At 42.5% G+C, this 25,222-nt stretch overlaps 1 protein-coding gene across 3 annotated transcripts in view; it reads left to right on the top strand.

Moving 5' to 3' along the window:
• Nucleotides 1–25,222, top strand: part of UNC5C (unc-5 netrin receptor C) — a 433,268-nt gene that overhangs the window by 57,022 nt on the left and 351,024 nt on the right. The window lies entirely within an intron of this gene.

Below are 25,222 nucleotides of genomic sequence, written 5' to 3'. Positions count from 1 at the left end.
GTGTATGGAGTAGCAGTATCATCTATGGAATGTCTTGGCGCGTTTCCTCGTACAGTTTCTAGAGGAAGACATACAACAGGCTTGTGGTCAGTGCCAGGGAACAAGTGGCAAGAACAGAAAAGCACAACAAACCTGGTTAGTGAAGGGAGCGGGGCAGAGGAAGGTGCTATAAAGCACCGCTTGTGGAATATTTTTTCATTAGCCAGGCATGTGCTGCTATGAGGGACTGGCATACAAAATGAAAAGTAAGACAATATGTAAGTTATGTTGGTGTGAGAAGATCACTTCCAGGACTGCTCTTTTTTCTTGCTAGGCATCAGGTATTTATGTGGCACTAGAGTCTGCCCAATATCCAGTGTGTTCCATGCGTGTGGAGCGGTAAGGAGTTGTTTTGTGTTACTGGTTTGTTGAGTGTGCATAGTGGGATGACTTTAGGAGATATGGAAGGGGTTGGTATTGTCATGTTCATTACTGCTCCACTCAGTGTGACAAACAGTTGGATCATGAAGGGATAGAATAGGGTTGTGGGCCTTTATTCACTATATAAGGTAGTGGTGAGAAAATGGATAGGTGACACTAATATTGTGTTTTTTGTTTTTGGTTCATTGAATGTGCCACTGGTAGGGTTGTGGGGTGATGATAGAGGTGGTTGTGGCTACTCTTGTTTCTGGTCTTGGTAGGAGGATGGTGCTAGAAGAAGGTGCCTGGTATTGGTTTTAGGTCTAGCTTTACAGCACCAAGATCCGCACGACCTATTGTTATCAATTCATTGAATATATAGAGCATAGGCTTTGGCTCCCCACAGAGGAGTATTTCTCTCACCTCATGCTATTTTGGCTGTTTAGCGTGTCATTGCTTCTACTAAGGAGTGCTTGGATTGCAATACATGAGATATTAATTACATTATTTAACCCAAAGATGCACTGTGTGCAGAAAAATGATCTTTTTTGTTTTGTTTTTTTCCACTGCAGCTGACTTTTTTATGTTTTAGTCATAAGTCAAAATGCAAACCAGACCTTTATGCTTCTCCAATGCTTGTTGGTCTTGACGAACTCCTTCAATCGGGCAGGAGTGGTAGAACGGGGTGGACAAAAAGATGGCCGATGGGTTATTTGGTCTATTCTTCGCATGCACCATATTTGCTTACCCTATAAGTAAAGCAAGGACAGCATAACATGGCGTCCACTGCCTTGACATAAATTAGACTTTGAAAGCCAGCTCTGTAACTGCATCGGCATGCTGGCCTTAAATCCGTGTTTTTTTGTGCTGTAATTGCTGATAACGAACAAGAATGTCTCGGGGAGAGAGGGGAGGGCCGAGCCAGCCATCGTAATCAGCCATATCTTCCAAAATTGGCTCCAGGGGCTTTGCGGAGGATGATTTACTGCAGAGAGAGCGTGAGTCATGTTTCTGAAACCGGACCTTGTCACCGGTGAGGCGGGCCCAGGCTGAAAGCTGATTGGCTCGCTGCCTATGCTGAGGCCTGGCAGGGCCCGGCTGCATCTGGTATTTTATCAGCGCCCGGACAGCTAGAGCCCGACTATATTGAGTAACACATCCACTATCTCGGTTTACATTTATTGTTTTCTGTCTGCGCCAGAAGAAAAATAAAAACGTTATCTCACTACAGATAGCCCGGAACAGGAATTATTTTATGCCGCCGGTGACGTCTTCCAGATGTTTGCAATCAGGGCACAGCATTCGCCGTGCTACAGCGCCCTGAGGCTTCTTTCTCATCACACCTCGCCCTGTTCGATTTTTTTCTAACACACTGTCTTTGAGGGAAGGGGCACGTGGCACCTGATGGCGCATGCGTGATAAATACAGGAAGAATTGATCGAATGGTCTCGGGAAGTGGTGTGAGAGCACATGTATGTTCATTGCTGGCATTGTAAAATCTCCGGAAACCCATACATTGATGGTCAAGATGTGGCAGAGGAAAGGGGTTGAACTAGATAAGCAGTCTGACAATCAATTTATGCATTTATCTGAAACACATCTGCTGTAAATAAATTAGCAACAATGATAAATGTAACAGCAATGAAGTTGCCAAGTTTGTCAATACCACAAAGATTCAGTGGAGGAATTCTAACTTATCTCACAGTTCTCCTTAATGCTGTACTGTTCTATACTTTTCTTTCATGCTGTTTTCACCCACACAAATCCCCACATCTACTTCTAGTAAACTTAGTCACATAACGTGTAAAGTGCTCTGATACCTTCTGGTCTGGCTAGGGCTATATAACATTCAAATAAATCTATACTACCTTATTTAATTGGGCACAATAAATTGGTTGGGAGAACTGTGTCCTTGTGTCGGCTAGCCATGCTGATTCCTGGTAAAGCAAAATGTAAGTGTTAAATAATGGCAACAATGGGGGCTTCTACTTCTGTCCTTCACCCGGCGGAATAAAAACGATGCCTGCATTTTCTGTCACCAACTGGAGCTACTATGCACGACCACCAAATGTCTTCTTTAGGATACAGGGAATAATCTACATTGTGGCTTCTGTTCAGAGGCGGCTGCTCCACTATAGCGGAGGAGCATCGCCCCACCTCCAGCAGCTGCAAAAATTGAAAAATAAAATGGCAATAAAGCAGGTTGATTTTATTTTTTCCCCCAGGTGAGTCTTGGGGGTGGGTCTGTTGTGGTGAGAGGGGCAGGGGGCACTCACAGAGGGAGAGTGGTGGGCACTGTTATCAGCACTCAAGACGGTTTGGCGGGCCGTCTCAGGCTGGCCAAAGCGTCAGGTGCACTGAAGCTCTCTCCAACCCCAGCTGCATTGCTGGGTTGGAGACAGCAGTCACAGGCTTCCAGTATCCCTGGGAGCGCAAATCCTCGACGGACAAGCAAATCCTGACGCTGCTCTCATGAATGAAAGCAGCGTCAGGACAAGCTGCAGGGGATTCTGGGAGTCTGTGCTGATGAGGATGAGGAGGATAAGAGCAGCGATGCAGCAGGACAGACAGGTAAGTTCTTTTTTATTCGTTTTTTTAGTTCTAGTTACTAGTCTCCCACCCACCACTCAGCGCAGACACCAGCCGCTACTGATGCTGTTGATCACCATTAGTGTCCCATGGCCTAAGATATTAACTCATTCGATTCAAATAACCAAGATATATCTACTTATTGTTTTTTTTATTTACCTTCTCAATTTTTTTTTCATGGAATAGGGTTAAATATCTTGTTGCCTCCTAATTCCAGTTATTGTTCATCCATTAGGACTCTATTTATAAACTTGTCAAGCACAGAATTCCACGTCACTTTTTTTTTGACACACCTTATATCACATAGGCCACACCTCTAGGTGAGGTTTTTAGATATGCTTCTTTGTCGACCACCTTTTTAGAGCCTGCCACACCTTTTTCATTTGAAATATATCACTGTATTAGCCTCACTCCACAATCCTGCACCCTGTCCTGTGCATTAGAAGTGCAAAATAAGACACACCAAGATAACAAAACAGAAAGACAACAAAGAGAGCCGATCTGTAGACATTGGTTGTATACTACAGACCGCTTTATGATCATTTTATTGACTATTCTTTCATCCCATGAAGCCCACATTTTTTACATCAGCTGCTTACCTTCTCATGACCTGAGTTTATAAAATGTAAACCCCAATGTTGTGGGCCAGTAGAATGGGCCAATATAAGGTGCGTGGATTAAAGTTGCACATATATATATGTCTGTGCATGGGTAGGTTGGCTAAATATGTTAAAATTGCCACCAATGTCATAGTGTGTACGAAAGGAAATACCGGCTTTTCTTAAATAAATGATAAGATGTATGCACCTCCCCGGTCCTGGCACACACACTTATGCGGTGTTTTCAGAGGGAGGTATTTCTGCCAAGGGGACAGATAACATGGGCTTTATAAAATCGTGGTTTTGTCCTACCGCAAGAAGAAGCAGAGATTTAAAGATCATTGGACCAGCTGTTGTTTTGATCCCATAGCTCAAAAAACAATAAGATTTAACCTACAGGCCTTTGTTTTTCCACTTCGAATCTAGCATGACGCCTCAATGCGTAAAAAAAGGCAATCCTCAGTGACTGGAACGGTTCCGCTCAAGCCCTCTCGCTAATTCAATATGACCGCTGCGTCACAGGCTTCCACCGCCATTACTGCAGCATAACACAATAAGTGACAGACACCATTTAGCATACCTGATGGACCTCGGGTCCCTAGCTCTAATCTAACTAACCCCCCAACTGCAATATATAAATAGATTAGGTGAAGAAATCCAATATTTTTCACCATTCCCCCACTAGCGTGACGTATATTAGTTGTTTCTTACCGTTTAATTCCATTACATGACAGGGAAGCTAAAACGGTTCAGGGCGAAGCCCGGCACATCTGTCACTGTTCTTTAGTGATGAGCTCTTTGGCCGGAAGTGCTCGGTCACGTGGCGGCGTCAAGGAAGAACCAACAAAGGAATAGCATAGGAAGGGCAGGAGACATCTGATATATACACCATTTCTTCTGGGATAGCACAAATAAGCACATAGTGAGAAGGTGGAGATGGGTTATATTTAGAAATAAATGAAGGGGATATGCATAAAAGGGAAGGAACAGAAAAAAGTTAGAGGCAAAGAAGCAATGGTAGAGTGAGAAAAAGAGCAATAACTCTACCAACTGATGTGATTCGTTTCTTAGGTTGTGGGCTGTGTTTAATTTGAGCCGGTGATGTCGGTGCTCAGCACTGGCACCTAATTGTCAGCACCGTGACTTATGGCAGGCTGCCACATGGTGGCACTGTCTGGCTGATTTAGGTATGAGCACAACAACAGCTGTGTGTGATGGTTAGTAGCTGTGTTTGTACTGTCATTGCAAGCTGTAGAGGTATCCCGACGAGAGCCCAAGCACTTATTCCTTTACAAATTAAGCACTTGTTGTGGGACTAGAATATCATGGAAGCCATAATAAGTGCTAAGAATAGTAAATCTGTACCTTCCTCTGCGCACTTACTTATAAATCATATTTTGGTTTTCAATATTTTGGTCACAATATTGTGCCCAATCAATTTTCCATCTGCGATATTCCAGAGTATAACCATTACTTACTAAATGTACATAGATGAGCTTGGGCCATATGTAGGTGGGCTAATAGCGGTCAGTAAGGGCCGAAAATCGGTAAATTTCCCGTTACCGACCGGTATTTAGCCCTTTGCGATGTAGGAGGCTGGATTTAAGGATTCGGTAATTGACCGATTTGTTATTTTAAGGAATCGGTAAAATACCGATTCCTTAATTTAAGGAATTTAAATCGGTAAATTACCAAATCCTTAAATCCTATATAGGGAGCACTCAAGTGAGTGCATTTTTGGTATAAGGATTCGTTATTTACCACCAACTACAGGTTGGTGGTAAATACCGAATACCTTTTAAAAAGCAATTTTGTGCTTTTTTAAAAGTGCCATGTGGCAGACATACATGCCCTTAGGGCATGTATGTGCGCCACATGTGCACACATGCACGATTCAGGGGTGCAACAGGGTGTCAATGTGACACCCTGCCACCCTTGAATATGCTTCCCCTATTACCGAATCGGTATTTATCGAATCGGTAATAGTGAATGGCTTCCCATTCATTCCTATGAGCCTCCATGCCTATAGGAATGAATGGGAAGGTATTTCTTATTACCGATTCGGTAAATACCGAATCGGTAATAAGGAATATTACCGAATCGATAAAATTTACTGATTTTTTACCTACATTCTATTTACGGATTCTTAAATACCGAATTGGTAAAATTCGGTATTTAGGAATCGGTAAATAGAAATTACCTACATATGGCCCTTATTCTTTTTATCAGAGAGGCCCTAACTTTTCTTACAAAATTTATAAATCTTCGTTTTATGTCTCAATATTGCTGTCCAAATAGCACCCTGCAGATATATTGAGGCCATAATATCAACTACCCAAATATTGTCACAGTAAATGTGAATTCATCATTATTAGCCCCTCTGTGACAATATCTTGTAGTCAGTGTTATTGCTCCAATAATTCTGCAGGTCTGTATTTCGCTTCCAATATACAAGACCAATTCTCTTGAGTTGTCTCCTGGCAGGGGAAGCTCGGGAAATTATTTTTCGGGTACCAAAGCTTCCCAGTTAAAGCTCAATTTCCTCAGGATGGGTTCTCTCATTTCCTTCCATGCACAGGAACTCTCTCACCCACAAACACAGACTTCCCAAGTGGAGAAGGGCTTATAATTTGGGTCAGCTGCCTTCACTCAGCTGTGGGAGAGTTCCTCTCAGCTGGCGAAAATGCGGGCCAAGACTCAGAGCGACATGGAGAAGGGTATTATGAAATTGGTTGGTGAGCCTGACCATCTTTTTGTTCATAAAAGAGATACCCCGGCACTCCAAATATTTAATGTTCTCAGTAATGTTATTGTTTAAACAAATCTTTCTGAACAGGTCATCGTTATTTTGTTCACAGGTAACACAGATGCTAGGAGTAATCATAAATATTCAATGATTTATTAATCTTATTGACATCAATTCATCAAATTCGATTTAGCACATTAATTTTCAGTTAAGTGACAGCAGCCAATTCTCGGTGACAAAAAACAACAGCCGACACGTGTTTTGTCACAACAGGGACTTTTTCAAGGCTTTATCGCATTCATAATGGGGAGTCGAGTGATATATCGAGTATGAAACACGATGCTAGAAGCGGCCATCAGGAGATCCTCTGAGTAACAGATTGTTACTTATTTTAAACCGCAGAAAAAATGTGGATTTTGGCCTCAAAGTGAATAGTAAGGATATCAGTCGGAAATAGAGAGTAGTTCGGGCATGTTAAGGCTTGTTTGTTACAGTCAAGATTTCTGAGACAAGTTGTCTTTCAAAAGATAGATGCCCCAAAAGAAGGTATAACATCAAATTCGGACCATGAGAAGTCCCTGTGATTGGGTGGTGCACGTACACTATGTAAAGATACCGCTGTGAACAATAAAGGTTTTCAAAAAAAAAAAATGAGAAGTCCCTGTGATTTTCTGTAACAGCACGCTTCCACCGTCTCTGCCTCGTGTTTCCACCACTACCTTCCATTTGCCTTGTATCTTTTGTCTAGTAAGCAAGTGTTTATGTGGTTGCTATGGGCACGCCCTGCTGCTGTGTGCATTTTCATATATGGCAACACTTGCTGGCAGTCCAGGGGGGCAACAATGGACCAAAGTGAGCAAGAGTACCAAATACTCAATTCTCTACTTCACTCAATTTATACTTCACAATATTATGGAGGTCTTTTAATAAGTATTCCATAATTCATAGCAATTTTGTCAGCTAATAGCCTCTTTCAAGCATGTGTATGATCTGGGGTGCGCTTGACAACTGTATACATTTATTTTTCTACCGGCATGTATCTCATGATTGCCATAATGCTTACTAATATCCTAAAATAATGTGAACAATTGTCCCTCTAAAAATTCTTAATTTCCATTGTATTTCTCTGATAAGGGATAACTCCTTCTTCTGGTCATTGACAGAATATATCAAGATGACCGTGCTATCCCCTAACTCCAAAGTGCTAGAAAAAGGTTATTGTGCACATAATTTATGGCAGGCTTCACTTCACCAATCAGAGCCTCGTCCAACAGGGCCAGACTGGGAACTCAACGCAGCCCTGGCAATTTTCTTGGGCCAGCACCTTGGGAAGCACTGCCTGGCCCTGGGAGGCTGGAAACGCTTGCCTGCTGCTTTTGTTACGTGGGGGGGGGGGGGGGATACTGCAGCACTGCTGAAAAATTGTCCCCCACTGCTGCAACACTGGCCCCCACTCTTCCAGTCTCCTGGGGAAATGCCTGATGCCTGGTACTGCCAGTCCGGCCTGGGTCCAACAGCATGTTTCTAAAATAGTTGTACGTGGTTAACTCTCCAGCAAGCTTAACTCCTGATGTCCTGTTTGCAAGGGACACTATCATTTTAAGGCATCTAACAGTCAACAATGTCTATTTTTCTCCACCTAAAACCCGAGTCTGCGCATTCTTGGGCATAGGCGAGCTGGGCTCAGGCCCAGGGTGCCGATATTCCGAGGAGCGCCCCAGCGAGTTGCCTGACTTAAAGTAATGCACACAGCAGCTCCTCCAGCCCACTTTGTCTCAATGGAGTCTCATTAAAGAATTTGTAATCAGCCCTTAATGTACCTCAGTGTCATTATTAGCACCCCATCAGCCCCCTGCCCTTCTGCCATCTTCCTCACACCTCCTGCCATCACACCGCAACAACCCCATGCCCCCACAACAAACAACAAATTTTATTTTGGCCCTGGACGCTGCTACTTTCAATCCGAGGTAGGACTGGCCCTGCTGTGTAGGGCATTTCAATGAGTCATTAAACTAAGCCATCTTCCTCATCCTGATATAATGCACACCACATTTGACACTTTCTGAATTTGTTGGGTCTTCGTCAGTGCTTTCAATGGGCCGGTACTGAGTACCAGCACTTTTTATTTTGAGAGGGAGAGTTCCTGCACTTCTCAAGAAAAACGTAATAATTACTTGGAGAGTACCGGCACTTCTGAGAAACAAGCAAGTACTCTGGTATAGAGTACCTGCACTTCTATTTTTCCAATTCAAGCACTGCTCCTAATTCTGGTCAACAGGCTCAGGTTGACAATTCCACCCTGAACAGGGGCACTGCAGGCTTCCCTCCCATATACGCAATGCAACATAACCAGTGGCTTTTCATTGTAGTTGCAAACTTTTTCAAGACATCGAAAGTGGAAAACAAATTATTTTGAGCCACCTTTTTTGGTCCTTCCGGAGGTCTTTTTATTTAAAAAAAAATTGTTAAATTATTGTAAGGACTGTATTCGATTGACTAAGCATTTGCTCCTTCCATATGAAGTTCATTTTACCTGGTACAAAATGTGCTACTTGAACACACTGGACCGCTCTATGGGTCAAAACATCATTTCAGGCTGCCACTGACTTTTCCGTACCGAGAAACCGCAACTGAAAAAAAAAAAAATTAATGAGATCCAGGGCGGAAAAAAATGCCCGCATGAAAACCGAGCGGGACACCCTTGTTTTTCTCTCTGCTGAGTCCGGATTACTTGCCGGGGACCTTTGTGGCACACAGGGATTATTCAGGATGTGATCTCCATTTTAGCACTGCATTACATACATTTCTCCATGTTTGGCGGTGCTCAGTGGGCAATTTTCTGCACCGAAAAACAACTTTAAAGTTTTTTTTTGTATCTCAGTGTTGGCTGCGGTCAAAACACTGTTTCAAGTTGTGAAAATGCTGCGAGAATTTAATAAATAATTGTTCTGCGAGGTTGTTTTTAGCTGCGGCCTAACCACTTCTGTATTAAATTAGTTTTAAAAAGTAGCACTTTGACATGCAATTTCCAATGCGAGTCTTGGCTTTCATTTATGAAGTCAACAACGAAACACTGGTAACTTGGAACTGGAAGTGTTACACTGCTAAATTCACAAATACATTTGTAAAATAAAAACAGCTGCACTTCTGAATGTTACTAGGAAATTAGATGCCGAAATATGACTGTTTTACAAATTCAATTCTTACATACAGAGATTTGGATACAAAATAACTTGGAAACACGTGTTGGCGTTGAGATTTTTTGAGATCCTGTGTGCAGATGTTTGTAGTCAAGGTCGTGAGGTGAACTGTAATCCGAGTGTCATGAAGCCATGATAGATCTTGGTAGCAGTCTGTCATGGGTCTTGAGTATTCCCAGTTCTTGTCTAGATGATTGCTCTATGCCACTTTTTCTGAAACAAGGATTACCAGAAACACTAAACAGTGTCCCATTGTGCACGTTTCAGGCGCAACACTTGATGGGACTTGTAAACCCCTGCAAATCCGACAAGATCACTTGACAAGCCCCTATCTGCCACTGCGGAGGATTAGGTGGGGGAGCTCCTTGACGGCTCCCCACCTGGGAATCACTGAATCATTAACTCCGCTGCCCTGGCAAAATGGATCCCAGCTACCGCCTGGGCCCCACTGGATCAATATTCCCACAGAGGATATCTCTACCCTTATCTCCCGTTGGACGGTAGAGCATTCCGCTCGCCCCACCACGCCAACATAATGGCCTGATGTGGAGTCAGTAAATATCCGTGACCAATCCCAGCTACTTGTCATGTTTCGATCTATACGCTATGCATCGCTGGCAGGATACGGGAAAAATTGAAAATTAAGCGATGAAATGCATGAGCACGCCCCCCGCCTAAAGTAGAGGCATATGGGATTGAGGCCTATAAAGTTGAGCCTCTTAGCGTGCATGAAATTCTTAGTTTTTTTATTTATATGTACATAAATGCATTGCACAGAAAGCAGTTTATCACCCATTGATGAGGCTGTCCTGAGAGACGTACCCAGCGAACGTGTGTATCATGATTGACTTTTCCTGTGTCACGCGGCACTTGTGATGAATCACTGATGGCCTTAATTGTATTTTTTGCATTAAAAAGAAAAAGAATGTGGCAGCTAGAGCATTGATGGTTACTATAAAGAAATAATACCTAGCAAATTGTTTGCAAGAGTAGATCATCTGTAATGGGCTGATGTGTCATGAGATGAAATAACAGCGTAGGACTAGCGCCTGGTGTGCGGGGATGCTTGCACTATTGCCCTCCAGTGAGGGAAGGGATTGATAAAAGTTGATGAATGCCCAGACCCTGATTAAACAACTTGGATGGATCTAATCAAAATGCGGTGCGCGTTTCAGTGAGGAAGCCAATTGTTTCTCCAGGAGCACATTTGCACAGAAGCAATCAAGACAATCGGATCCAGTTTCGGTGTCTGGTCAGTGAAAAATCTCATTAGCGTATCAGAAAGTAAGTCGACACCTTGTTTCCAGAAGAGAATTTGAACATCCAAAGCCATTTACTCTCAAACTTTTGAGGTAGACACTGCTACACCTGTAGTGGCACCTAAAGGGCATTAAATTACTGTGATCTGTCTTGCTCTGGGCCAAAGACGATTGAGCAGGAAGTGCTTAATTTGTGCTGGTGGTTGCAAGTGGTTGATACTGGTATTCATTTTTGTGGGCTCGGGGATATTATTCATAAACAGACTTTGACCCGGAGCAGGCGCCGGCTTTAGTGCTGGTGGCGCCCTGTGCGACAATGTTTGTTGGCGCCCCCCCCCCCCCATGACCACCTCCACCACGGAGTCTCTCACTAGCACCCTTTAACAGTGGCCAAGTCACCATAACCACACTCTCTCAGATGCATTGAATTAGTTATATAGCGCCACTCATACCAGTGTAGGGTGTCCGAGCACTTTGCATCACACACACATTACACAGAGACAATCAATCATACGTGTGTAAATCCGTGTATAGGAAATGTTACATAAGCCAAAGGACTGAAAGTGTAGGAGTCACAAGTCATCCATACTGGTAGGCAGTATAGTTTGAGTGCTTGGTGTGGAGAAGCACAAACTCAGAGTCAAAAAAGAAACAGCATAGTTGGGAGTTTTCTTTAATAATAAGAATCGATTTCTAGCCAAATTAACCCTTTTTGCAACATTAATCAATGTTCTAATAATGTATACTTTGCAGTGTGTATGCAGTTCTGGGATGAAAGTTAATAGCTCACTATTCTATATTAGGACTTTACGTTATAAATTGCAAGTAACAAAAGGATGTCTCTTTTGAAAGCAGTAATCTGCTGATCTGTTTACATCATACGCACTCTGTAATGTACTTGGTACACGTTCTTTGCAGCAGGCATGTTAACCCTCTGCACTAACTTCACCTAAGTCAAAACCTCAACTATGCAAAATGCTGATCTCTCTCCAGGAAGATAATTAATCACACGAGTTATCTTGACATTTATGTGAGGCCTGGTAATTGCCGGCAGAAAGAAACGCTGCAGCAGGTGCTTCAAAAGCTTAATAAACTTTCAAACACAGCGCCCCCAGGAAGCCAGCACCCGGTGCGGTGGCACCGGTCGCACCCGGTGCGGTGGCTCCGGTCGCACCGCCCTAAAGCCGGCCCTGACCCGGAGCAAGAAAGAGAAAGTTGTACACAGGACCTGAAAAATGAACACCCACGTCCTCTATGGTCACCCACATTGTACGGAGAGGCTGGGAATGTTTTCATTTTTTTAGAACTATTTTTCTTTTTAGAAAATCCATAACAATCAAAAATCCTTTGGTAGGGGTTCATTTGGGGATTCATGAAAGGATACACAACTCTTCTGCTGGTTCATATTTCATATTTTATGAACCACTGCAAGTGGCAAAGAGAACAAAATGTCCAGCTTTATTTGAAGTCCTTAATTCATCGAAGCTGCTGTAAAGCCCTCAAAGCCCAACATTGTGATCGATTATTGATTTACTTCGCGGCCTATCCATAGACATCTTTCAAACCACTGCCTGAATTTCCTCTGTGGCCTAGTCCTCGCCCACCCACTTTTCCGAGACTCACCTTCCGACCCCCAACGTAGACTTCCCCCTTTCCCACCACCATAATCTCTCACCTCAACCATCTCTTGACCTGCTCCTAAATTCAGGATTTTAAAAGGTACCCTGATGGATCCTGCTATTTTCCATCTTTTTTTCAGAAAACCAACATGCCATCAGCATTTGAGGGGGAGGCGGCTGTTACCGGGGTAAATGAAAGGCCCTACAAGGCACTACGACACGCCTGCGCTTACCGCTCTCTCTCATTATCTGGGCCTGGAACGCATCTGCCTGGGGCATTCCTACCTTTACCTTAAGTTAAACTTAAACCACTTAGATGTTTTCACTCACAGCTGCTATCTCCTGGTTCGCTGTCATCTTTGGCAGCGGGCCAGTTAAAATGCACTGCGAAGCGGTCACAGAAGTTTTCAGAAGGTTGGACTGTATTCTGCCTTTGATCTTCCTAAGTGCATAGAAGCCCCATCTCCGCCCCCACCACTCACTGACACTGCTTGACGAAGGGAGCTTCTACAGACTGTTGCCTTGCCAAAAATGTTTGAGCCTGTCTTTCCTTGCACTACACCCTGGATTTCTTCTTCGCTTTAATTGCACCTCGTTTCTGCAAAGATTTCCAAACGAATAGCAGATTGTTTTTTGTTAAGTGCTTTAAACTACGCATCTGCTGTTTCGAAACCCTGGAAATCACAGGTGTTTTTACTAACCAGTGTAATAGTGTTCAGTTTATAAAGCCTTTGGAAGGATAAAAGTGGGCTATGGCAGGATTCGAAAGCCGTGATCTGTAGATGACTGACTGCACGCTCTACTCGGTGGCTTTCAACTCACTGAGCCATTCGAGCAACCTACAGAAATCTCCAAGGGTGATATCAAGCTGAATCCATTATCCTGCACTAACAGCGCGTGGCTTCTTAGTGAGTGAGCAGGGAAGGGATTAAGTGAGAAAATGCCTTTTAGGACAAAGTGCAGGGTCCGTCACTTCTAAGTGCCCTCCCTCTCAATGCCCCACCAATATGCAATAGTATTGAAATAGACAAATCTGAATATTGAAATGTGGGACAGCTTCTCAGAGAGCTAAGAGCGAAAGGATGAGCGCTTTGTAGCTGTGGGCTATGTACCACTGACCTGCATCCTCTTTGATTGTAATTGTAAATGTAGTCGCATTTATATAGTGCTTACTACCTCTGATAATGCGCCAAGGCGCTTTTTGGGCGAGTAGCACGCTACTCCGGAACCCAAAAAGGATTAGTGGCGAATTAGTATAGGGAAATGTGAAAGCAATTTGAGTGGAGTACATGTTAATCTGTTATTTAGACTGAAAGGGATAGTGGAGGGATAGAAGAGGGAAGGGTTTGCACTTATATAGCAGTTGCATCCCCTGATGAGGTGTTGAAGCGCTTTTCGGCTGGTAGCATGCTACTCCGGAACTCAAACAGGATTAGTGGGGCAATTAGTAAAGGGGAATATCAAATTAAAAAGTGAGCCGTGGACATGTGAGTTTGGTCTTTGTATCAAAAAAAGATAGTGGAGGGATAGAAGAGGGAAGTGTTTGCATTTACATAGCACTTGGACACATCTTACCAACCGTATGCAGTTTCTCATGCAGAGAATGTAGCACAATATGACTGAAGTGCTGAGGATAATTCTCGTAGCGGAATTCTTCACTTCCCCAAGGTGGCTGCCACATGGTTAGATTTCTGACTTTGGCCACACCTTTGTGGCACTTTAATACCTTAAAACTAAAAGTCTGTAATAGGACAAGCACAAGGATTGTTCTGTTTTTGAACACACAGCACTGTCTGCCTGCAAAAGACCTATTGTATACTTACAAATTACAGAGGGCCCATTGCTCTCTATTGGTTGATTTCATTGTCACTCTTGTTTGCGTGCTTGTTGTTCAGTGGCTTGTCTTCATCCTTCTTGTAGCATCTTTAACATTCTTTTTGTTGGGTTGCTTATATCCTTCCACTGCTTGCCTTTTTAGGGAACTGCTATTTTCTTTTTGGTTAGACCATCCTTGACAGTGCATGTGTTTTCCAGTTTTCTCCCTATAGTGCTTCTCACCTGTCAAGAAACCGCCCCAGCGCTCCATGTTTCTCTTTTACGGGGATTCTCACTCTCAAATGTGCTTCTACTGTTCCAAACTCCCTGCCCTCCCCCGCTCCATACTGATCTTTCTCCCATTTCTACAATATGACATGACAGCAAGAGCAGTCAAGTCACCACTCTTTTTTCTACTTTTCTTTTTTGCTGATGCTGTGCAGCATTGAACTTGTTGATGCTGCACAGCATTGGACACAGCCTTGACAAATCTAATAGGTTCAAAAGGTGAGACCTGTTGACTTTGCCAATGCTTGTTTTAAGTTGGAGGCTCCTGTTTAGTTCACCAGCTGGTAATGTAACGCTATTGCTGCTTATAGGAAATGCACAAAGACCTTTCAGGCAGCGAAAATTAATGCATAGACAGAACCCCATAGAAAGTTTAATTACTTGCAGGTTTACATTACTCAGACAGGTATTTAACACACATGAAGGATGAATGCATACAAGCAGAATGATACAAAATGGCCATGTGTATTACAAAGCATGAGTCAGCAAAGGAACTAAGTGATACAGTGAAATAAAGGTCATATGAGAGCACTGAAGCAGGGAAGAGTTGGTCACCCGGGTGACCAGCTCAGAAATTAGGATAAGTGAGCTATGCAATTCTTAAGCTGACACATCACATTTATTAGCTCCATTTTTAGAATTTTCGAAATAAATGATGTGTGGCTTGATTCCTTGGATGGGATCAGTGTAGAAGAGCTGTTCGGATTCAAGCTTGGGGCCAGATGTACAAAGCATTTTTGTGGTTTTCAAAGCTCCAATTCAGAGTATGGAACCACAAAAATGCTTTCTGCAATGTACTAAACCCATTTTGGGAGCCAGTTTTTTTTTCTGGCTGCTAAAATGGGTTTAGAAATGGATAAAGAAATGGTATGTGGAAGAGGTGTGTTGTAGGTGTCCCTTCTAAATAGCGATCCTTATCAATATGTATCAAATGTTTACGACCGAAATACCAGTCATAAACCAATTGGAAGTTACCGACCCACAAATTGGTCTCGTAGCCCATATACGCAAAAGGGATGGAATCCCTTTGGGACCGCTTCCTCCTTGTGAATGTTAAAAAAAGATTGTTGGAGAGTAGCTAATGATCCACAGGACCACTGTCAACTCTCCACCAAATGTTTTTAAAAAAATAAAATTTTAAGTAAGCTTTTCTTTCTAAGAGTACACCGAATCTGAATTTTCCAAATCGACCTATTTGTGCTTAAGTCGATTTGGGAATTTTATACTGGTAGCAAAAATACTGGTCGCAAATTTTAATCAATATTTTGCTGGCAGTAAATTGTAGCTCTGGACCTTAGTACTCAGAAGTGCTGCCGTGAAGCGATTACAATTTATTGCATGTTGGCCACGCGAACAATAAAATATATAAACATATAAAATAATGGATGAAAAGCGTACTGTCATGCCTGTTTAAGTTTTGAGGATGAGAGGCTGAAGTGTGTTATGGCTCCATACTCATAAAAAAACAAACAGAGAATGAATTCTTACTTTGTGGTTCAGTAAAACCCATCCTTCATATGGGAAGCCACAAATGACTGCTCCCCTGTGTGCTTTCTTCACTTGAAGCATTGTGTCGCATAACTATATAAACAAAGGGTAGTTTGTGAGGTCCACTGTTAGAAAGGAAGGTCCCAAGACATTGCGCTTACCAGGGAGCAGATCTCGGGGCGCTGGTACTGAATCCTGCCCTTTGATGAGGACTGTAACTAACAATGCACTCTTTGAAAGGCGGGCGAGATCTCTATTTAGCTGCTGAAACCTTTCCATAGTTTATTTTTCTAGGATCACTTCCATGGCAGTCTGCTCATAAAGGCCTGGTTGTGGGGCGGAAATTCGGGTGGAGCTACTGAACTTGCCTCTTGTTTGCCTCCAGTCACTGACCTGAGCGACAGTTTTGTGGACTAACATGGGCAATGCTGGTCCATGGTGGTTGGCTATCCTTCTCTAAGTGATTGCAGGTCTCAGTTCATGAGTGGATTGGGGACTGGGAAATTGACCGATAGGTACAAGTAAGGGACAACGTGCTCTGGGGCTATACAGCACGCCCTCCACTTAGTTCATTTGGCTTATGATAACTACCTGAGACTAGAACCAACATTGACACTGTTCTGGCGAGTTGCTACAAAGTTGGCTCTTTCCAGTTTACTAGATCACAAATATAAAGTAGACATGGATATTTGTAAGGGACTTGCTGAGTAAATGTTTCTTTCCAAAATTGTGTCACTGTCTTCCACTTAAAAAAGCAATGCATTAAAATAGTTTCTGCTGTTGAGATGCCAAAATCAGATTTCCACCATGTCTGCTCCCAAGGTACTTTTTTCATTCAGAGTGAGGAAGATAAGATAAAGAGGAGGGTGCTTTGATGGCAAAGAGTTAGAAATTTGGTGATTGCATCCCTTTCCTTCTCCCGCCTCACCTATTGCTGAGGCTATCAAACTGTAGAGAGGTTGTGGCCTTACGGCCAGAGCTGCCGACGTTGAAGCTGGGGAACCAGGTTTTAGCCTCAGCGTCGGGTCAGCTTCCTGTGATTCTAGGCAAATCACTTAATATTCCTGTGCCTACCAAAAAATGAATGTATCCTTGTGTAACGTAACTGGTGCTCATATAAAGCGCTCCAATACCTTTGGGTCGAGTTTGTGCTATATAAATCTGCTACAAAAAATCCAGACCCAAGATGTTCCAAAATATGCAACTTCCTGGGAGGTGAACATGGTGACCCAGGAACCAGTGTTTACCGTTGATTGCATTTCCTCCAAGCGATCTGGCAAACAGACACCATAGTCCAGGGCCGGTTGGACGTCACGGACCAGCTTGTGTTTTCTCTCTTTTGTGTATTTTGAAGAGAAATTCAGAAAATTTTGTTTGGTGTTTCCAGTTTATAGCAGGTAGTAATGGCTACACCTGTGACAAACTCTATAATTTTAGAAAAAAGGTGCAAAATTATTTAAGATGGAGCACAAAGTTCTGTTGGGTGAGACATGACAGAATACTGAATGATGCTAAAGTAATGGCCACATATATTTTCCAGGCGTGGTATGTGTGTACCCACTCACAACAGAGCACTAGTAAGGTGCGCATTGCACTCAATCTGCATAATTAATTTTCACAGAACTAAGAACTAATGTTTAACATTTTGTGACTGGCTTTGGAGAGACTGAGGTTTTCTCCATCTATCATTCATTTTTTATTTTTTTGCTTTCCTGCCGTTGACCTTTAAATAATAAAGAATTGAGTGTGTTGAAAGCATCCCTGCAGCAACTGGAACAGTGATGATTAAAATGCTATAAATGAATTCCAGTTGTTTCGGTACCGTAAAGTGAGCTCCTTATGGGCGGCTTTTCATTGGACATATGGAAGATGGTAATACGCAGGCTCAACTTACAAGCGCAAAAAAACTTAAAGGGAGGTCAGTATATTTTACAACAAGGCACATATTGAACTGGGTTATAAGGCTGCAGAATTTAAAATGAAGAAAAGCAAAACAACAACAGGCATTGGTACATGCAATCGTTCTCGCCTTTGGGACCTGATGGGTTTCCAACAGTTTTAGCCATGGGGCGCTGCATCCCTGATAACGAATGTAAAAAAACAGAATTTGAGGCGTCAGTCTAAATCATTTTGTAGGCACTACCTGAGCATGCCTTAAAATCTATGCAGCCTCTTTTTTTTAGCTACGAGTCGTGTTGAATCAGTAACTAAAAAGAAAAAAATGCCTGACAGCATTCTTTTTGGTTTTTGGGGGAGCACGCGAGAGAAGTAACATGGGGTGTGAGTGGGGGGGGCAGAAGCAACACAGGGTACGAGTGACAGAAGCAACACGGGGGCATAAGGGGGTGGGGTTTTAAAGCAGGTGGGGTGAAGCAACACAGGCAGAAGCAAAATGGGTAGATGTGGTTGGGAGGTGTAAGGGTCTAGCTAGCGCTATATAAAACTCAAATAAATGAGATACATAAATAAATAAAGTAAGGAACAGGGGGAACAGGAACAGAAGCAGCGCAGTTCTTCTGTTGTGTGGAGCCTCTCCTTGGTGAGTCCGACACACAATCAGGATGAAACATGTTCAACCTCTCTGTTAAATAACTCTTTCATCGTACCCTTCGATTTCTTCCATCTCCAAGACGAGAGGTATTTAAATCCTTACAAATCTCATCATCAGATCTTTGTTATATGGCGGTTCTCTCGTGAGGTGTCTCTGATCCACATATGTCTCCCGTGAGTAGGAAGCAGCATTCAAATCCCGTTGTTGCAGGACCTCATTGAGGCCCGTCATATGACGTAAAATGTCCTCATACAACTTCATTCATCTTTGTGGGTGAATGAATAGATGTTTCTTACGTAGAACACTCAACAAACTGAATAACTTGCAGGCACTCAAAGTTTTTAGAAGATAAAAGGAGTGAGATACCTGGGTTAAAGTCACTTTTGTAAAGTGGGGAAGTTGTGCTTAAAATGGTTTCGAAGTCTGGGACTTAGACCATCTCAAATCTTAAATGAAGTTCTGTGCTGCTCCCCAAATATCTCTGGCTCTAATTTTAATCTAAAGTCAGCCTTGAGTTTTATGAAATGCCTCCTATGTTCTCTCACAGTTTAGGGATATTAATAGTACTGCACTTCTTTGTTCCATTTGCCCACAGGTTAGTCGGTGTGTTTTTGTTTCTCTTTCTCCAGTATAATGAGGGGTTCTTGGAACTGGCCAGAGTAATTTAAAGGTTCGGTGATTTTACTGCTGTATAAACTCAGAAAAAGTCCATGCATTCATAAATTATGCAAATTGCGTAAACAGGAAGAGATTGGTGATTGTTTTCTTAGCTTGCTTGGCAGACCTCAACAAGATCATCCATTGTTTCTCTTTTGTGAAAGTAATGGTGCGCTATATTCTGGATCTTTCATATGTAAACTCTCCTTTACATTCTCACGGGTGGAATCCACATTTTATGGTCACTCTTCGGTTGATGGTTTCCACTGGTCTATTTCTGATTGATGAAAAAGGAATGTGTCAATAGCTTGAGGCCCGTGCTTGGTCAATTATAAAGTTGGAGACTGAAGTCTACCCACAATGAATTGTTGTGGACTCTGCAGAAAGTTTCCTCTTTAACAGTGACACCACCTTTTCTGAAGGCAGTATTGTGTCATGACTCACCCAGCAGAACAGTGTGTTCCATCTTACATTTCTTTGCACCTCTGTTATAAAATTCTACAGGTGGACTCAGGTTTGTCTAAAATGAGCCTGTGGAGACACCTCCTGCCCGACCCATTGATTTGCATTGCAAGGTCTCAGCTGTAAGGGACACTAACACCAACCAGAGAGTTACACAAGTTAAAACATAGATATAGTTTACTAAGCATAAAGGTTGAGCGTGACTTCTCTCCCTGCCCACTGCTCCCATGACAACTGCACAGCTTTACAACACTCTAGGACTCCATGATGGAGCCTGACAATACGCGCAACATAACCAGTAAATAAAGAACTTAGCCAATACTAAACATGTACATACATTACAACATATCCTCCCCCTTCATATAGCACAGTACCCTCATACAATATCCCAAAATCACAGTACCCAAAAGCAATAAGGTTGACATGTATTTAATAATTAGAAGTGTTCCAAACATTAAGCAATAATACAATGGTTTCATCCAAACATGATCTCATATAAACCTGTAACCACATTGGAGCCTTCCTTTGTCTTTGAGCTCTTAGATCTCCTGAAGTCACATTCCCCCTTCCTACAAACCACGCCTTCTCCACCTTCAATATTTTCAGGGGGAGAAAGTACTTTATCTGCTGTTGGGGTAAAAATGGACGCAGGAGCAGGAGTGACTTGATCCTTTCCATCCACCAACCAATATCCACAACCCTCATCCTTCTTCTCACTCTACTCATGCACATCCTTCTCTGAACCAAACTTCACCACTCTCCTGCAATTCCACCTTTCACCGTTATTCAATGCCACATGCCACCTATGTACTTTTTTAACCCGAAACAAACCTTGAAATATATTCAATCCTCTGACCACCCATCCAGATTTTACCTTCACCCTATCACCAGGCAAAATCCTACCCTTGTTGACCATCACACTAGTATCGCCTTTTTCTCCACCATTCATATTACCGCCCATTAAGGCCTCGCGGCCAGCTCTTAACAGAGTCTTCCTCCAAAATGGGGTCAACTTGGTCTTGGGCTTCCTGCCTTGCATTAACCAAAACGGTGTAGACTTCCCAGCAGCATTTTGCATTCTGCGGTAAGACCAAACCAGATCAGCATGAGTTCTCTCTCCACGCAGTTTGTTTACACTGCCAACTGAATAGCCCCTTCGACAATTCTGCTGGCCCTTTCCACAATTCCATTTGCTTGTGCATTGTACAGGGCAGTGTGTGAATGTTGCACACCAGATGCCACCAAAAACTCTCTCCACTCATGGTAAGTCAACTGAGTACTATTGTTATCAGACACTCTGGAAAACCTTCATCTTTAAATATTTCGCCAAAAGCACCTATGTTGGCTTCCGTCGTTATCTCCGACATGAACTTCACCACTAACAACCTTGAATGTATATCTAACAAAACAAGCGCAAACCTCTGATCATATTTGACACTGTCAATGGGACCAATGAAGTCGGCACAAACCGTATGCCACACTTGTCCTATATCGCATATGTTGCCAAAGTCAGACTGACTTCCCACTTTCAGACTTTTCTCACCTTCTATATATTTTGTACACATTTCCACCATGTACAACATATCCTCATCTAATCGTGGCCACCAAAACTCTGCCCTGAGATGTTTCTTTGTGATGGTCTGCCCCAAATGACCTTCATGGGATATACAAAGCAATTTCATTCTGAACCCAACAGGTAGTAGGATCATTTCTCCTCGCACTAACACTTTGCCACCCACCAAAGACAGCTCATCCACCACTTTGCGATAAACCTTTCAGGTGTTTGGGATGGAGAGCATGCCTCCTCAAATGTCCACTTTCTTTACTGGTACAGCTTCAGCTTTGCTGCGGGATAGGGCACACTTTATGCACCACTTAGTTCCACACAGAAAAAACAAGTTCTGTTTAATACAACCACCTCAATTTTAACCCCCAATTATTTTGCCTTGTAATCGTGAACGAATCATGGTTTGCTGCCTACCGTCAACTATCAAGTAATTAAGCTATCTACCCTCAATTTCTGTTTTGTTTATTAAACACTGCTCAACATATGTGCCTCCACACTCTATGTGTACATGTGAATGATGGTTTCCTGTTTCAGGTTCTTCATAATCAAAGTACTGTAAAATCATATCTTAGAAACTCCTCTTATCCACCTCCCCCTTTCTTCCCGTGGATTAGCAGGTGAAATCCCATTCGCCAACAACAATCTGAGTGGCAGAGATTCATACATAACATAACAAAACAAGGTGGAAGCCATCTGGTGGAGATATAAAGAGATGGTTCCACAACATCAGGCTGTTGTTTTCCAGTCTTCAATGCTATTGCTAAGATTCTACAACTTCCACACTGGCAGAATATTATTTCTCCATCTGCAATGCTGTTTTTAAGATTGAACAGGAAAGAAGACAAGTGGATTTTTTTTCATGTTTGCATTCCGCATACTTCTAGACAGAAGTGTGCAGTCAAATGGAAGTAGAGATGCAGTCAAAATTAAACAAAATTAACAAAAAATGGGAACAGTCTTATTTCAAATTATGGGCCACACCCTCCATGGATCGGCACTGTCAGCTCATTCAGTACCATGCTTACCTCACGCAAAATGGCAGCCATCTTGTAGCGGCCATAGGAACGCAGATTGGATCTGGCTTTCCTCTGGGGTTACTGCAGATTATAATGAGTGCAGTTGAGCCTGGCCTTCCGCCAGGACTCGTCACTTATGGAACAAATGTTTCCATCAGTAGCAGAAGACCATATCATAATAAATTACGGAATACAAATAGTGAGGGGGACATCCGTCATTGCGAGGACATTTTGAAAGGAGTTGCCTGACCTGTAATCCAAGACTGCTTCAAAGCCAGATTCCTGAATGAGTGGAGTGATGGCAGACTGAAACACAGGCAGCACTGTTACAGCTAATGCCAGCGAGGAATCCCCTGTTGGGACTGTGGCGGACCTGAAGTAACTGTTGCATTAAACAGACACCCAGGAGCAGAAGTCCAAATCCAATTTCTTTTTATTTTTCTTTCCCAATCTAGTTCTCAAAGGATTAGCTTCCTCGTTGAGTGCTGGCTAATCAGGGGAAGTTACTCACAACTTATATGTATTGTGCTAAAAAAGGAAGGGGCAGTTGTAATTTGGGAACATCCACAGTTTGTGTTTCATTCCTGCTCCTTTGCAGGCCTGGCTGCTGAAATGATGTTTGTTTGGTTTAGAAAGCGCATTAAATGAGCTTTACTCAATGGAAAGAGCCCCAGGGCACACTTGTGACAGAGAGGGAAAATGGCAATCATACACGGTTTGAGGCAAGCAGTTATGAGAAAAAATGGTGGCCATCAGATAGTGCAGGGCACCACAATGCGAGGGAAAAGTTGGTGAGCCAAGCCGGTTGTATTCAAGATTTACTAAGCAACAAGTCTTCCATAGGGATTTATTGCTGTTGGCACACCGAATAGTAAGCCCTGGGGTCATTCATTAAGCAGATTTGAACAATAGTGATCGTGCTGTGTCACAAACCTGAAAGGCTGTTTGTGTCCCTCTGAGGAGCCAAGCTTGAAATCTCTGAGGTAGATTTGAAACATTTGGGAGATGAGCTGCCATCCATTTGGAGTTGATGTTATATTTTTTAGGAGGTGAGCTGAGGTTTCTTAGGAGGTGATCTAAAACCTCTAAGGTTGTCAGATGACATCGCCAAACAGCTACGTTGGCATTTCTAAAGATCAAAGTGGCGGCCTGAGGCTGAATTCAGAACTCTAAGGAATTGAGTTGAGACAAAGAGAGGTGGTCATCACAGTTTTGAGAAGCAGAGGTAGGCCCTCGGAGAGATAAGTTCAGACTGCCATCACTGTGTTGATGCACTCAAGGAGTTGAGTTGTGACATCATGACAGTGAGATAGGATATGAGAAGCTATGGTGACTCCTTTGAGGCGTCGAGTTGGGACCTCAAAGATCTAACCTGGTGCCTTTCAACAAGACAACTGGGATGGTGTGGTATTGCAGTATCATTAGACAAAGATTTTGTGGCTTAAATATTGTTCACGAAAATATCACACCATTGGAGATAACAGAAAATCGACATCCAATGAGACAATATTTTTTCAAGTGATATTCAGGACAATCTTTGTCAGGCAGTATGTCTGTATACAATATTCTGACATACAACAATTGGGATATATGAGTTGAAAACTAAAGGCCTGACTCACAAAGGTAAACTTAGACTTAAGTCTAAGTAACTTAGGCTTAAGTCTAAGTTTACTACTTTTTGGTATGTACAAAGGTAAGTTATGACTAGTAACTTTACTACTAGCAAAGTTATTAGTAGGTGAGCTTCTAATAGTAAAGTATTTGTAGTAAAGTTACTGGTAGTAAAGATACTAGTAATAACTTACCTTTGTGAATACCAAAAAGTAGTAAACTTAGATTTAAGTCTATGTTTACTACGTTTTGGTATTCACATAGGTAAGTTACAACTAATAACTTTAATGCTGGTAAAGTTAGTAGTAGTAAAATTATACTAGTTAAATCACTAGTAGTAACTTACATTCGAGAAATACCAAAAAGTAGTAAATTTGGACTAAAGTCTAAGTTTAACTTTGTGATAAGTCCCTAAGAGTTCCCATGTTATACACTCTTTTTGTTAAATGATCATGGATTTGCTTTCAGTGTTTTACATAAGAACTGTTTCACTATCTTCTGTAAAGCTCAGACTTGTTGACAACAAAATCATGTAAGGATTCATTTAGACAATTCCTCGATTAGGTTAAACTAAATGAATATGTGATTTGCAGAGACTAACTAACTCTGTGCCCGCACACTCTTACATTGTAGGGTGTGAGGAAACAGCTCTTCCATATAAAGTTAAAATCTCAAAGAAGGAGAAAAGGATAACCAAAATGAGGTTCAGAAAAAACTGTACAACTGAACATAGACAAATGTTGCCACTCACAAGCTTTCACAAAGAAGAAATCCTTCCACAGGAAGTAAACAAGAGGGAAGGTGGAAAAGTTGGGAAACCCTACTAGCTTAACAATTGTTTGCTAGAATTCTAAACACAGGAAATGAGGCCCGTGTGAGCTCAGTATTGCATAGCACACTAAGTACTTGTGGTGAGCTGTGTCTATACAGTTTACGTTTCGGTGGTCAGGGCAGATTAAGCATTTGTGCTTATAGGTGAAGGACACGCCGAGGAGGATGGAGAGAGCCAAGAAAAAAGATGCATTACTGGGAAAACCTCCCTGCCAAACACTGATAAAAATAGCCTAAGACCCATATTATTGATTTTGAGAAAACACTTCTCAGCCATATTAATTACAAACTAAAGAGAAAAACATAAAAAGTTCACTTTAAAAAAATCAAGATGTGCGGGCATGAATTAGGGAGGCAGCTGCTGGGCGTCAGGCGGTAGGAGAGAAAGAGGCCTGCTGCAAGTCCTATCTGCATCAAATTGGGCTGATCTCTCACCCTGAAGTCACCCCACCACCCCCCATGAGGCCACCTCAAACAATCAGGAAAGGAACCAGATTTCATAGGCACTTGCAGCGCCCCTAGGCT

The sequence above is a fragment of the Triturus cristatus genome, chromosome 2_2 (assembly GCF_964204655.1).
Source record: "Triturus cristatus chromosome 2_2, aTriCri1.1, whole genome shotgun sequence".
In the NCBI taxonomy this organism is placed as follows: Eukaryota; Metazoa; Chordata; class Amphibia; order Caudata; family Salamandridae; genus Triturus; species Triturus cristatus.
This window is presented reverse-complemented; position numbering and strand designations above follow the sequence as displayed.